We start from the raw sequence: 14,458 nt of genomic DNA, 5'->3' as shown, positions 1-14,458 counted from the left end.
TTCCCACCAACAGTGTAAGAAGGTTCCCCTTTCTCCACATCCCCTCCAACAAATGTTGTTTCCTGTCTTGCTAATTTTTGCCATTCTAACGAGTGTAAGGTGATATCTCAATGTGGTTTTAATTTGAATTCCCTGATGGCTAGTGATGATGAACATTTTTTTCATGTGTTTTTGTTGTCTGATTACTGAGGCTGGGTCTTCTAGTATGATGTTAAAGCACAGTGGTGAGAATGGGTGACCCTGTTGTATTCCTGACCTTAGGGGAAAAGCTCTTAGTATTTCCCCTCTGAGAATGATATTTGCTGTGGGTTTTTCACAAGTAGCTTCTGTGATACTGAGGTATGTTCCATCTATCCCTACACTCTGGACAGTTTTAATCAAGCAAGAATGTTGTATTTTTGTCAAATGTTTTTCTTCATCAGTTGAGAGGATTATATGGTTCTTGTCTTTTCTTTGATTAATGTCTTGTTAATGGATTTGTAAATGTTCAACCACCCTTGCATCCCAGGAATAAATCTCTCCTGGTTGTGGTGAATAGTCCTTTTAATGTACTATTGGATCTTATTGGCTAGGAACTTGGTGAGTATTTTGGCATTCATGTTTATTCAAGGATATTGGTCTTTAATTATCCTTTTTAATGGGGTCTTTGTCTGTTTTCAGCATCAAGTCCACCAAGCTGGCCTCAATGAATGAGATTGGAAGTTTTCCTTTCATTTCTATTTTTTAAAACAACTTCAGTAGAATAGTATTATTTCTTCTATAAATGTATGATAGAATATCCCTGAGAAGTCAACTGGCCCTGGACTATTATTTTTGTGGAGGTCTTGGATTACTCTTTCAACTTCTTTGCTGTTTATTCATCTATTCACTTTTTTTTTTTTTAACTCTTTCTGTTTCAGTTATGGTAGTTTAAAAAGTCTTAGGAAACCATCCATTTCTTCCAGATTCCCTAATTTCTTGGCATTTAGTTGCTTATAATATGTTCTTAAAATTGTATTTTCTTGGTGTTGGTTATGATCTCTCTCCTTTCATTAGTAATTTTATTAATTTGGGTCATTTTTTTCATAAGTCTGCTTAGAGGTTTATCAGTCTTATTAATTCATTTAAAGAACTAGTCTCTAGTTTTGTTGAGCTGTTCTACTGTTCTGGTTTCCATTTCATTGATTTCTGCTCTAATCTTTTATTTCTCTTCTCCCCCTTAGTTTAGGCTATAGTTGCTATTCTTTCTCCAGCTCCTTTCTGTGTAAAGTTAGCTTGTATATTTGAGATTTTTCTAAATTCTTTCAGGAATGCTTGTATTCTAAACTACCTGACTCCTAGGACCCAAATGTTTGCTGTACCCCAAATTCTTTGAACCAATATGTTTTTATTCTTATTAGTTCCGTGAGTTTTTATAAACCCTTCTTTAATTTCCTGGTTGATCCATTCATCTGATATTAGGATGCTCTTCTCTTTAATCTCCAAGTCTTTGAGTTCCATCCAAATTTGCTTGGGGTTGTTTAGTTCAAATTTCAAAGCATTGTGGTCTGAAAATATGCAGGGAATAATCTCAGTATTTTAGTATCAGTTGAGACTTGATTTGTGACCCAGTATATGATCTAGTCTGTAGAAAGTTCTATGTGCACTTGAGAAGAATGAGGGTTCTGTTGTTTTAGGATGAAATGTTCTGTATAAATCTGTGAAGTCCATCTGATCCAGGGTGTCATTCAAAGCACTTACTTCTTTGTTCATCATCTACTTAAATGATATGTCCTTTGTTATGAGTAGGGTGTTGAAGTCCCCTAATGTATTATCAACGTATTTATTTGTTTTGGTTATTAATTGGTTTATATAGTCAATCCCATTTACAATTGCACCCCAAACCATAAGATACCTAGGAATAAACCTAACCAAAGAGGCACAGAATCTATACTCAGAAAACTATAAAGTACTCATGAAAGAAATTGAGGAAGACACAAAGAAATGGAAAAATGTTCCATGCTCCTGGATTGGAAGAATAAGTATTGTGAAAATGTCTATAAATATAAATATAAAGGCATACCCCTTAATATTTTCTGTAGGGCTGGCTTGGTGGTCACATATTCTTTTTTTTAATTTATTTATTTTCAGAAAAACAATATTCATTATTTTTTCACTGCACCCAGTGCTCCATGCAATTTGTGCCCTCTATAATATCCACCACCTGGTACCATAACCTCCCAACAATCTGAGAAGTTTGAAGTGGCAGTGGACACATATTCTTTTTTTTTTTTTTCTGTCCTGGAAACTCTTTATCTCCCTTTCCATTCTGAATGACAGCCTTGTTGGGTAAAATATTCTTGGCTGCATGTTCTTCTCATTTAGTACCATGACTGTATCTTGCCAGTTCTTTCTGACCTGCCAGGATTCTGTGGATAGGTCTGATGTTATTCTGATGTTTCTCCCTCTATATGTAAGGAACCTCCTCTCCTTAGCTTTTCTCAAGATAGTGTCTTTTCCTCTAAGATTTTCAAGATTCATAATTGTATGTTGGGGTATTGATCTATTATTATTATCGATTATTATTGATTTTGGGAGGACTCTTATCTGCCCCTGGGGCATGTATGTTAGTTTTCTTCCCCAGATTAGAAAAGTTTTTGGCTATGAATTGTTCAAATATACCTTCTAGTGGTGACTGCATGGCTCAGTCACTAAGCATCTGCCTTTGGCTCAGGTCATGATTCCCCACATCAGGCCCCCTGCTTGTGAAGGAGCTTGTTTCTCCTTTTTCCCTCTGCCTGCTGCTCCCCCTACTTTCACTCTCTGTCTCAAGTAAATAAAATAAAAATCTTCTACACCTAAAGGAGCTGGAGAAAGAACAAGAAAGAAACCCTAAACCCAGCAGGAGAAGAGAAATCATAAAAAAATCAAATATACCTTCTAGCCCTCTCTTTCTCCACAAGCCCTTGGGGATTCCAGTAATTCTGACATTGGTTTGTTTCAAGGCAACATTAAAATTCTTAAAGTCTTTATTCATGAGCTATTAGCTGTCTCTCTCTATTTTCCTCAACTTCCTTCCTTTCCATCAGCCTATCTTCTAGATCACTTATACTCAGAAAGTGACATAACACTGGCATGCAAAATCAGAACCCCTAGAAATCTGGTCCAATGAGAAACATCACTTTCTGAAAGGGGCTCAGGGGATGAAAAGGGCAGAATTCTATGTAGGTTACTGCGGTCTCAGGATCCCAGGAGACACAGAAAGAGCAGGGTTCCTGAAACAATAGAGTGCCCAAGCAGTGGAGCAGGAAAACTGGTCCAGTCAATGAGCCCAGGAATGACTTTCAGCTTGGTAGTCATAAACTGTGAGCTAGGCTGAAGGGGTGACAGCTCTCTTACTGGGCACCCTGAAAAGGACTAGAATAAATGGATATCAGACATATCCACAGAAACCTGGCAAAATATATTCAGGGTACTAAATGAAAAGAACATGCAGCCAAGAACACTTTATCCAGCAAGGCTGTCATTCAGAGTGGATGGAAAGATAAAGACCTTCCGGGATAGAAAGAAACTTGAAGAATATGTGACCACAAATGCAGCCCTACAAGAAATATTAAGGCAGGTATCATAAGTGAAGAGAGAGCCCAAGAGTAACATAGACCATAAGTAAGAGAAAAAATCTATACAAATAAGAACTTTACTGTTAATACAATGGCACTAAATTCATATCTTTCAATAGTCAATCTGCATTTAAATTGGTTGAATGCTTCAATCAAAAAACAGTGTATCATATTGGATAAAAAAAGAAAGAGCCATCCATATGTTGTCTACAAGAGATTCATTTTATCCTAGTCACCTCCAGATTGAAAGTAAGGGGCTGGAGAACAACTTATCATAGTAGTGACATCAAAAAAAGCTGGGGTAACAATCCTCCTATCACACAAATTAGATTTTAAACCAAAGACTGTAGTAAGAGGTGTAGAAGGACACTATATAACACTTAAAGGGTCTATCCCTCAAGAAGATCTAACCATTGAAAATATCAATGTCCTCAACATGGAAGCAGCCAATTATATAAACCAATTAATAACCAAAGTAAAGAAACACATTGATAATAACACATCAATAGTAAGGGACCTCAACACCCCTCTCAGAGATGGACAAATCATCTAAGCAGATGAACAAAGGAACAAGGGCTTTGGGGAGTGGAGCCCAAAATGGCAGAGGATAGGAGACCTTAAAATTGTTTGGTCCTAGGAATTCAGCTAGATAACTATCAAGGCATTCTGAACACCTGTGAACTCAACTGGAGATTGAAAAAAAGCATAGATGCAATTTACAAATAGAAAGGTGACCACTTTCTGCAAGGTAAGAGGTGTGTAGAAGTGAATCTGTGGTGATATATGGGAAGATAGACCACAAAGGGGAGGGAGCCTCCATAAGGTTTCTACCAGCAAGTGATGGAGCAGCAGAGCACAAAAATGGAAATTTTAGAAGTCTGCTATGGTGAAGATTGTCAGTCACACAGCTTAGAGTGGTCCTGGAGGAGGGGAGAGATGGAACCCTCACTGGGACACTGTGGTCTCAGACCCTCAGGGTCACAGGAAGAATAGGTGAACCTGACTGCAGTGGAGCTCCCAGGTATTGGAACAGGAAATCCAGCTACAAAGAGTTAGCCAGGAGTGGGATTTCACCTCAGGGTTGTGATATACCATGGATATCACAGTTGGGCCACTGCTTTTCACGCAGGAGCCCAACAAGCAGCAGAACTGGGGAGACCCCTATTTTTCCCCAGGAGGAGTGGCTTAAGAGTGCACTGCAGGAGTCTTTGGGTTTGGAGACTTGAAACAGCGTTGCATGCCTGAAACAATCACCATTTTCATTCTCATCCTTTAAAATTGCAGGGAAAGCTTTCAGGAGACAAAAGTCACATAGAGCAAACCTGAGCAGATTACTTAGTCTGGCCCCCTGACAAGGGCGTTGCAGTTCTGCCTGGGCCAAAGACATTTAAAAACCAACAGAACAGGCCCCTCCCCCAGAAGATCAAGAAGAACATCCAGCCAAGACCAAGTTTACCAATCCATGAGAACTGCAAACCTCCCGTGCTTGGGGAATACAGCACATAGAATTCATTATTTTTTCCCCATGATTCTTTAGTCTTTCAAATTTAATTTTTTAAAAGTTTTATTATTCTTTTCTTTTTAAAAATTTTTCTTCTTTCCTTTTTCAACAACTTCTTATCAACTTATTTTTAAAAAAATTTTTTTAATTTTCATTTTTACATAATCTATCCCTTTATTGTATTTAACCTTATTTTATATATATATATATATTTTCTCTCTTTTTTTTCCTGATTATATACAAATTTTAGGATTGTTACTCCAGCTCTTTGAAATTGCCAGTGGAATTTGATCAGAATGGCATTGAAAGAATAGATTGCTCTAGACAGTGTAGACATTTAACAGTGTTTATTCTTCCAATCCATGAGCATTGAATGGTCTTCCATCTTTTTGTGTCTTCTTCAATTTCTTTGATGAGTGTTCTGTATTTCCTTGAGTACAGATTCTTTACCTCTGTGGTTAGGTTATTCCCAGGTATCTTGTGGTTCTCAGTGCTATAGTAAATGGAATTTTTTCTATAATCTTCCTTTCTGTATTTTCATTATTAGTGTATAGAAAGCAACTGATTTCTGTACACTGATTTTGTCACCTGTCACATTACTGAATTGCTGTATGAGTTCTAGTAGTTTGGGGGTGGAGTCTTTTGGGTTTTCCATATAAAGAATCATGTCATCTGCGAAGAGAGAGAGTTTGACTTCTTCATTGCCAACTTGAATACCTTTTATTTCTCTTTGTTTTCTGATTGCTGTTGCTAGAACTTCTAGTACTATGTTGAACAAGAGTGGTGAGAGTGGGCATCCTTGCATGTTTCTGATCTCAAATGGATGATATTCACTGTGGGTTTTTCATAGATAGATTTTATGAAATTGAGGAATGTTCCCTCTATCCCTATTCTTTGAAGATTTTTTAAATCAGGAATGGGTGCTGTATCTTATAAAATGGTTTTTCTGATCAATTGAGAGTACCATGTGGTTTTCCTTTGTTATCTTATTGATTTGTTCTTTCACATTGATTGATTTGCAAATGTTGAACCCAGGGCTAAATCACACCTGGTCATTGTGGATCATCTTTTTAATGTACTGCTGGATCCTATTAGCTAGGATCTTATTGAGAATCTTGGCATCCATATTCATCAGGGATATTGGTCTGAAATTCTACTTTTTTGTGGAGTCTTTTCCTGGTTTGGGAATCATAGTAATGCTGACTTCATAAAGAGTCTGGAAGGTTTCCTTGTGCTTCAGTTTTTTTAAACAGCTTTAGGAGAATAGGTACTATTTCTTCTTTGAATGTTTGGTAGAATTCCCCAGGGAATCCATCAGGTCCTGGGCTCTTGATTTTTTTTTTCTGCATAACAGTATTGATTATTTTTGCATCACACCCAATTCATCATCACTAGCCATCAGGGAATTCAAATTAAAACTACATTGAGATATCAACTTACACCAGTTAGAATGGCCAAAATTAACAAGACAGGAAACAACATGTGTTGGAGGGGATGGGGAGAAAGGGGAACCCTCTTCCACTGTTGGTGGGAATGCAAGTTGGTGCAGCCTCTTTGGAGAACAGTGTGGAGATTCCTCAAGAAATTAAAAATAGAACTTCCCTATGACCCTGCCATTGCACTACTGGGTATTTACCCCAAAGATACAGATGTAGTGAAAGAAGGGCCATCTGTACCCCAATGTTTATAGCAGCAATGGACACGATCACCAAAATGTGGAAAGAACCAAGATGCCCTTCAACGGACGAATGCATAAGGAAGATGTGGTCCATATACACTATGGAGTATTATGCCTTGATCAGAAAGGACGAATACCCAACTTTTGTAGCAACATGGACAGGACTGGAAGAGATTATGCTGAGTGCAATAAGTGAAGTAGAGAGAGTCAATTATCATATGGTTTCACTTATTTGTGGAGCATAACAAAAAGCATGGAGGACATGGGGAGAAAGAGAGGAGAAGGGAGTTGGGGTAAATTGGATGGGGAGGTGAACCATGAGAGATTATGGACTCTGAAAAACAATCTGAGGGTTTTGAAGGGATAGGGGGTGGGAGGTTGGACTATTGTTTTTTTTGGAGGTTTTTGATCACTGCTTCAAACTTGTTGTTAGATATTGATCACAAATAGCATGGAGGTCATGGGGAGTTAGAAAGGAGAAGGGAGTTTGGGGAAATTGGAAGGGGACTGAACCATGAGCGACTATACACTCTAAAAACCAATCTGAAGGGTTTGAAGTTGCAGGGGGGTGGGAGGTTGGGATACCAGGTGGTGGGCAGTATAGAGGGCACAGATTGCATGGAGCACTGGGTGTGGTGCAAAAATAATGAATACTGTTATGCTGAAAAAAAAAGATATTGATCTATTCAGGTTTTCAATTTCTCCTGATTCAGTTTTGGAAGTTTTAGGTTACCAGGAATGCATCCATTTCATGTTGGTTGCTTAACTTATTGGCATATAACTGTTGATAATAATTTCTGATGATTGTTTCTATTTCCTTGGTGTTAGTCACGATCTTTCTCTTTCCATTCACAATTTTATTAATTTGGGTCTTCTTTCTTTTCTTTTGGATTAATTTGGCCAATGGTTTATCAATCTTATTGATTTTTCCAAAAAACCAGCTTCTAGTTCTGTTGATGCATTTTGTTGTATCTCTAGTTTCTATGTCATTGATCTCTGCTCTTTCTTGACTATTTCCCTTCTTGTGTGTGAGGTTGGCTTAACTTGTTGTTGATTCTTCAGTTCTTTAAGGTGTAGAGACAGCTGGTGTATTCTGGATTTTTAAAATATTTTTGAAGGAGTCTTGGATGGCTATGTATTTCCCCCTTAGGACCATCTTTGCTGTATCTCATAGGTTTTGGCCCAAAGTGTCTTCATTCTCATTGGTTTCCATGAATTGTTTAAATGCCTTTGATTTCCTGGTTGTTCCAAACATTCTTAAGCAAGGTGGTCTTTAGCTTCCAGGTGTTTGAATTTCTTTTAATTCAATGTGGTTGAGTTCCAGTTTCTAAACATTTTGGTCTGAGAATAGGCAGGGAATAATCTCAGTCTTTTGATATTGGTTGAGGCCTGATTAGTGACCCAGTATGTGGTGTATTCTGGAGAAAGTTCTATGTACACTCAAGAAGAATGCATATTCTGTCATTTAGGGTGGAATGTTTTATTTCTATCTTTGAGGCACATCTGGTCCAATGTGTCATTTAATGCTCTCGTTTCTTTATTTAGTTTCTGCTTGGCTGACCTGTCTATTAATGAGAGTGACATGTTAAAATCCCCTACTATTAATGTATTCATATCAATATGACTATTTTTGTTGATTAATAGTTTCTTATGTAGTTGGCTGCTCCTATGTTGGGGGAATAAATATTTACAATTGTTAGATCTTCCTGGTGGATAGACCCTTTAAGAATTATGTAGTGTCCTTCTTATCTCTGACTACAGTCTTTAGTTTAAAATCTAATTTTTCTGGTGTGAAAATAGCTACCCCAACCTTCTTTTGAGGCCAATTGGCATGAAAGATGCTCCTCCATCCCTTCAATTTCAGTCTAGAAGTATCCTTACCTATCATCTTCTACGTGTCAGAATAACTAAAATTAAAAAGACAAGAAATATCAAGAATTTACATGGTTGTATAGAAAAGGAACTCTCCTATTCTGCTGGTGGTAATGCAATAATACTTCTCAAAGAATTAAAAATAGGAACACCAAAAAAAAAAAAAATAGGAACACCGTATGATGTAATAATTCCACTATTTAGCCAAAGAAAACAGAAACACTAATTCAAAAAGATATATACACCCCTATGTTTATTGCAACATTATTTACAATAGTCAAGATATGAAAGAAACCAAAGTGCCCATTGATAGATGAGTGGGTAAAAAAGATTTGAGATATAGATAGATTACACACACACACACACACACACACACACACACTGGAATATTACACAGCCATACAAAGGATGGAATCTTGCCATTTGTGACAACATGGATGGACCTAGCAGGTATTATGGTAAGTAGAGTAAGTCAGAGCAAGACTATTACATCACTTATGTGTGGAATATAAATAACAAAGCAAATGAATAAACAAATAAAAAGCATAATCAGACCCATAAATACAGAGAACAAACTTATGGCTGGCAGAGGGGAGGACAGTGTAGGAATGGGAAAAATGGGTGAAGGGAAGTGGGGGATACAGGATTCCTGTTATGGAATGAGTAAGTCGTTAGAATAAAAGACACAGATTAAGCATAATGTAACAGAGATGTATTGTGACAGATGGTAGCTACACTTGTGATAAACAGCATAACAGTATAATGTATAAACTTGTCAAATCACTATGTTTTACACCTGAAACTAATGTAACATTGTCAATTATACTTAAATAAAAATATTTTAAAATAAAGTGAGTCTCTTGTAAAATACTATTCTAGGAGTGGGTAGGAGGGTCCATGGGAGGAGATGCTGTGTCCCCTTGGCAAGGTGTAGTGTATCTGGGGTCACAGAATGAGCACCCCACAGACTTACTCATTCCAAAGCAGCCCAAGTCCCTCATTTCTGCCCTAGGGTGCTCTCAGTAGCCCAGCACTACAACTACCAGCAAAACATAAACTTGACATCCTAGCCTCTGGGGCAGCCAGCCCTCCAGACGGCCCTGCTCTCCTGCTCTGTCCCCACCACTGTCCCAGCTGTAAGAGGAGCAAGAAGCAATCTATGGAGGAGACAACAACTCAGGCTGCAGAAAACCATACCTGGAGAAGCTGACTCTGGATCATAGGAGTCTTAGAATCTTTCCCAGGTGTGACAGAAGTGACTATGATAGAAAAGTCACCCACTGAATGCCATCTAATTTCTTCATGGAAACAAAAATTAACTCTGTGCTACATAAAGATGTGAAGAATTTTTACCAGATGACCAATGGATTCCACATGACATGGAGTGTGAAACTGCATGAGCACACCATTCCACTAGGCAGCATGGCAATTAACAGTATCTCAAAACTGACTCAACTCAACCAGTCTTCTTGTATTCACTCCCTAATGAAACAACTGTGGTAGACCTGGAAGATGATGCACATGAAACCAGCGAGAACCAGCCAGAGAACCCTCACAAAGCATTATATTGCAATTTTCTCTCAGATATCTTTACATGCTCCTCATGCACCTAGGCATGCTGCAGTGGTAATATGACTTCATCAGCTATGTCATTAGCCTCAAGCCAAGAAATGGTTTAACATGTAAAAGCCCATCACCTACAACACAAACCTGCTCAAAGAGACCAACTCCTTCATGAACAAGTTGGCCCAACAAAGTGTTCAAGAGCAAGAACAAGACCTTAATCCCCCAAAGGAAAGGACCCGTCCATCTATGGAGAGTTTCAGAACTTGCTTCAGTAGCTAAATAGCTCTGTTAAGAGTTTTCCTCTCTTTCTACCCCCAAGCCTCTAAAGATGTCAGCAGTGACTAGAGAAGAAACCACTGATTTTGACTCATGAGCTATGTTGTTCTTTTGGTAACCACTAGGCACATGTGGCTATTTATATTAAATATTCAGTTCTTCTGGGATGCATGGGTGTCTCAGGCAGTTAAGTGTCTTCCTTCAGCTCAGGTCATGATCCTGGGGTCCTGGGATAGGGTTCTGCATGGGGGGGGGTCCTTGCTCAGTGGGGAGCCCACTTCTCCCTCTGCTTGCCACTCCCCCAGCTTGTACTCTCTCTCTCCCACTCTCTCTCTCTCTCTGGCAAGTATATAAATAAAATAATTTAAAAAATTCAGTTCCTCAATTGCATTAACCATGTTGTAAATGGCAAATAGATTCTGTATTAGACAAAAATAGAGATAATGGAACATTTCCATCATCACAGAAAGTTCTGTTGTGCAGTACTCTATTAGAATATTTTCATGCTGCCCTTTCTTAGATTTCATTTTCATTTGAGAATGTGGATGCCTTAATTTGATGGGTCATAATGTTCCATGAAAATTCTTGAAGGTATAATTGTATGTTCTTTTTATTTTCTAGTAAGTAATTCTCACTTCACTTCTTTTTAAATTTCCTATAAATTTTGTTATTTCCAAAAATATGTTCTTGGCACTCCTGTGATGTTTTTGGATGAGAATTACATTTAAATCAGGAGACTGAGTGAAGTAGGCTGCCCTCCATAATGTGGTCTTCCTACATCCAATCAGTTGAAGGCCTGAGGGGGCTAAAAAGGCTGACCCTGAGTGAGAGAATGTTCTCATCTTTTCTTGCCAGGTGATCTTTGACTGGGGCATTAACTATTTTCCTTCCTCAGACTTGAACAGAAACATTGGTTCTTCCTGGGTTTCAAGCCTCCTGGCCTTCAGGCTTTAGCCACACCATTGGATCTCCTGGGTATCCACCCTGTCCTGCAGAATTTGGCATTTGCCTGCCTTCATACTAGTGTGAGTCAATTCCTTATAATAAACTCGAGTGTGTGTGTTTAAATCCTATTTGCTGTATTTCTCTGGAGAACTCAGACTGATACAGATGGATTAGTTTTTCTTTAAATATGTCCCTAAACTACCCTGGCTTCTCCAAATGTTAAACATAATTGTACAGATAGTATTTGATTATATGTTATATAAGTGCTATTCTATATGTTACTATTCTTATTTTCTATATGCTGAAACAAATTGTGATTTTTTTTTTCCTGTAGGAGAGCTAAGTAACTAAACCAAGCCTCAGGGGGATATTGTAAAAGTTACTGGCATATTTGAGGTGTTCAATCCCTGCACATTCTGAAGAAACTGACCTTGGGAGCAGGATTTGTCATAGGCTGCCTGACAAGAGTGTCTTTGTATACCTGGGGACTTGGGCCTCACGAAAAAGGCTATGTTAAACAGTGTGATTTATGGTGGAGACATTGGGCCATGATGTATTTTTTTTTTTTTAACCTCTGGAGTAGATGGAGACTGAGTAGTGCAAGAGCATTTTATGTTTACATGACCAACCTCAATAAAAACTCTGAATTCAGGCAGAGTTTCTGGTTTACAATAATTTATATGTGTTGCTATACATCATGCTGGGAAAAATGAGCCTTGTTCTATACAGTTTCACTGAGAGGGAAAACAGAGAACTCATGCCTTATCTCTCCTAGACTCTTCTTTTTGTAACTCTTTTACTGATTTAATCTGTATATTTTTGCCATAATAAGTTAGAACCATGATTACCATAGTTGTCTTAGTTCTGTTTCTTTCTAGTGAATCATATAACCTGAGGGTAGTTTGGGGTCCCTGAAACAATATTAGCCAAAAAACTTATTATTGGCAACTTTTAAAGTGTGTATGTACATACACACAAACATGCATTATATTTATACATATATATGTGGGTTAGGAATGGGTTTGCTGAGATCAGTTCAGTCCCATTGTGGATTAAGTCATTCTCAATTAATGGTTTTGGTCATTATAAAGTTCCAAAGTCATAAAATAATAAATAATATTTATTTAGTTCTAATTATGTTCCAGGCCAGGTGTTATAGACTTTACTTCACTTCCCAAACTAATTTTGAAGTAAAGTTTATCTACTCTATGATTTTTACTTTTATTTTATTTATTTTATTTTATTTTATTTTATTTTTATTTCTTTTAAGCATAACAGTATTCACTGTTTTTGCACCACACCCAGTGCTCCATGCAATCTGTGCCCTCCTTAATACCCACCACCTAGCTCTCCCAACCTCCCACCCCCTACGCCTTCAAAACCCTCAGATTGCTTTTCAGAGTCCATAGTCTCTCATGGTTCACCTCCCGTTCCAATTTCCCTCAACTCCCTTCTCCTCTCCATCTCCCCTTGTCCTCCATGCTATTTGTTATGCTCCACAAATAAGTGAAACCATATGATAATTGACTCTCTCTACTTGACTTATTTCACTCAGCATAATCTCTTCCAGTCCCGTCCATGTTGCTACAAAAGTTGGGTATTCATCCTTTCTGATGGAGTCATAATACTCCATAGTGTATATGGACCACATCGTCCTTATTCATTCATCTGTTGAAGGGCATCTTGGCTCTTTCCACACTTTGGCGACCGTGGCCATTGCTGCTATGAACATTAGGGTACAGATGGCCCTTCTTTTCACTACATCTATCTTTGGGGTAAATGCCCAGTAGTGAAATTACAGGGTCATAGGGAAGCTCTATTTCTTGAGGAATATCCACACTGCTCTCCTAAGTGGCTGTGCCAACTTGCATTCCCACCAACAGTAGAAGAGGGTTCCCCTTTCTCCACATCCCCTCCAACACATGTTGTTTCCTGTCTTGCTAATGTTGGCCATTCTAAATGGTGTAAGGTGGTATCTCAGTGTGGTTTTCATTTGAATCTCCCTGAGGGATAGTGATGATGAACATTTTTTCATGTATTTGATAGCCATTTGTATGTCTTCATTGGAGAAGTGTCTGTTCATATCTTCTGCCCATTTTTTGACATGATTATCTGTTTTGTCTGTGTTGAGTTTGAGGAGTTCTTTATAGATCCTGGATATTAGCCTTTTGTCTGTACTGTCATTTGCAAATATCTTCTCCCATTCCATGGGTTGCCTCTTTGTTTTGTTGACTGTTTCCTTCGCTGTGCAGAAGCCTTTGATCTTAATGAAATTGTTTCCTTTGCCTTTGAAGACATATCTTGAAAGAAGTTGCTGTGACTGATATCAAAGAGGTTACTGCCTATGTTCTCCTCTAGGATTCTGATGGACTCCTGTCTCACATTGAGGTCTTTTATCCATTTTGAGTTTATCTTTGTGTTCAGTGTAAGAGAATGGTCGAGTTTTATCCTTCTACATATAGCTGTCCAGTTTTCCCAGCACAATTTATTGAAGATACTTTTTTCCACTGTATATTTTTTCCTGTTTTGTCGAAGATGATTTGACCATAGAGTAGAGGGTCCATATCTGAGCTCTCTACTCTGTTCCACTGGTCTATGTGTCTGTTTTTATGCCAGTACCATGCTGTCTTGGTGATCACAGCTTTGTAGTAAAGCTTGAACTCAGGTAACATGATGCCGCCAGTTTTATTTTTGTTTTTCAAAATTTCCTTAGCAATTCGGGTTCTTTTCTGATTCTACTCTATTTTGCTGCAGAAGTAACTGAGGTTCAGATCTGTTAGCCAATGTGTCCACTCTCTCACAGCTAATGGGCTCAATCTCAGTTCTGTCTCATTCTGCTCTTTCTGCGTAGGTCCAACTTCCTGTTTCCATTGATATTTTGCTGCCCCTATATTTCAGCATTGCTGTGTTTTATTATGTCCAGTTCATCATTAGTTTTTGATGTAGTTTTCAATGATTCATTAGCTGCATATAATGTCCAGTGCTCATCACCACACATGCCCTCCTTAACATGTATCACCTGGTCAGTGTTTTGTTTTGTTT

At 38.2% G+C, this 14,458-nt stretch overlaps 1 pseudogene; it reads left to right on the top strand.

Annotated features, from left to right (window-relative positions):
• The window catches only part of LOC131837090 (tubulin polyglutamylase complex subunit 2-like), a 34,517-nt pseudogene extending 24,039 nt beyond the window's left edge, over positions 1-10,478 (top strand).
• The last annotated feature ends 3,980 nt before the right edge of the window (positions 10,479-14,458 follow it).

Source organism: Mustela lutreola, chromosome 7 (assembly GCF_030435805.1).
Source record: "Mustela lutreola isolate mMusLut2 chromosome 7, mMusLut2.pri, whole genome shotgun sequence".
Lineage (NCBI taxonomy): Eukaryota > Metazoa > Chordata > Mammalia > Carnivora > Mustelidae > Mustela > Mustela lutreola.
This window is presented reverse-complemented; position numbering and strand designations above follow the sequence as displayed.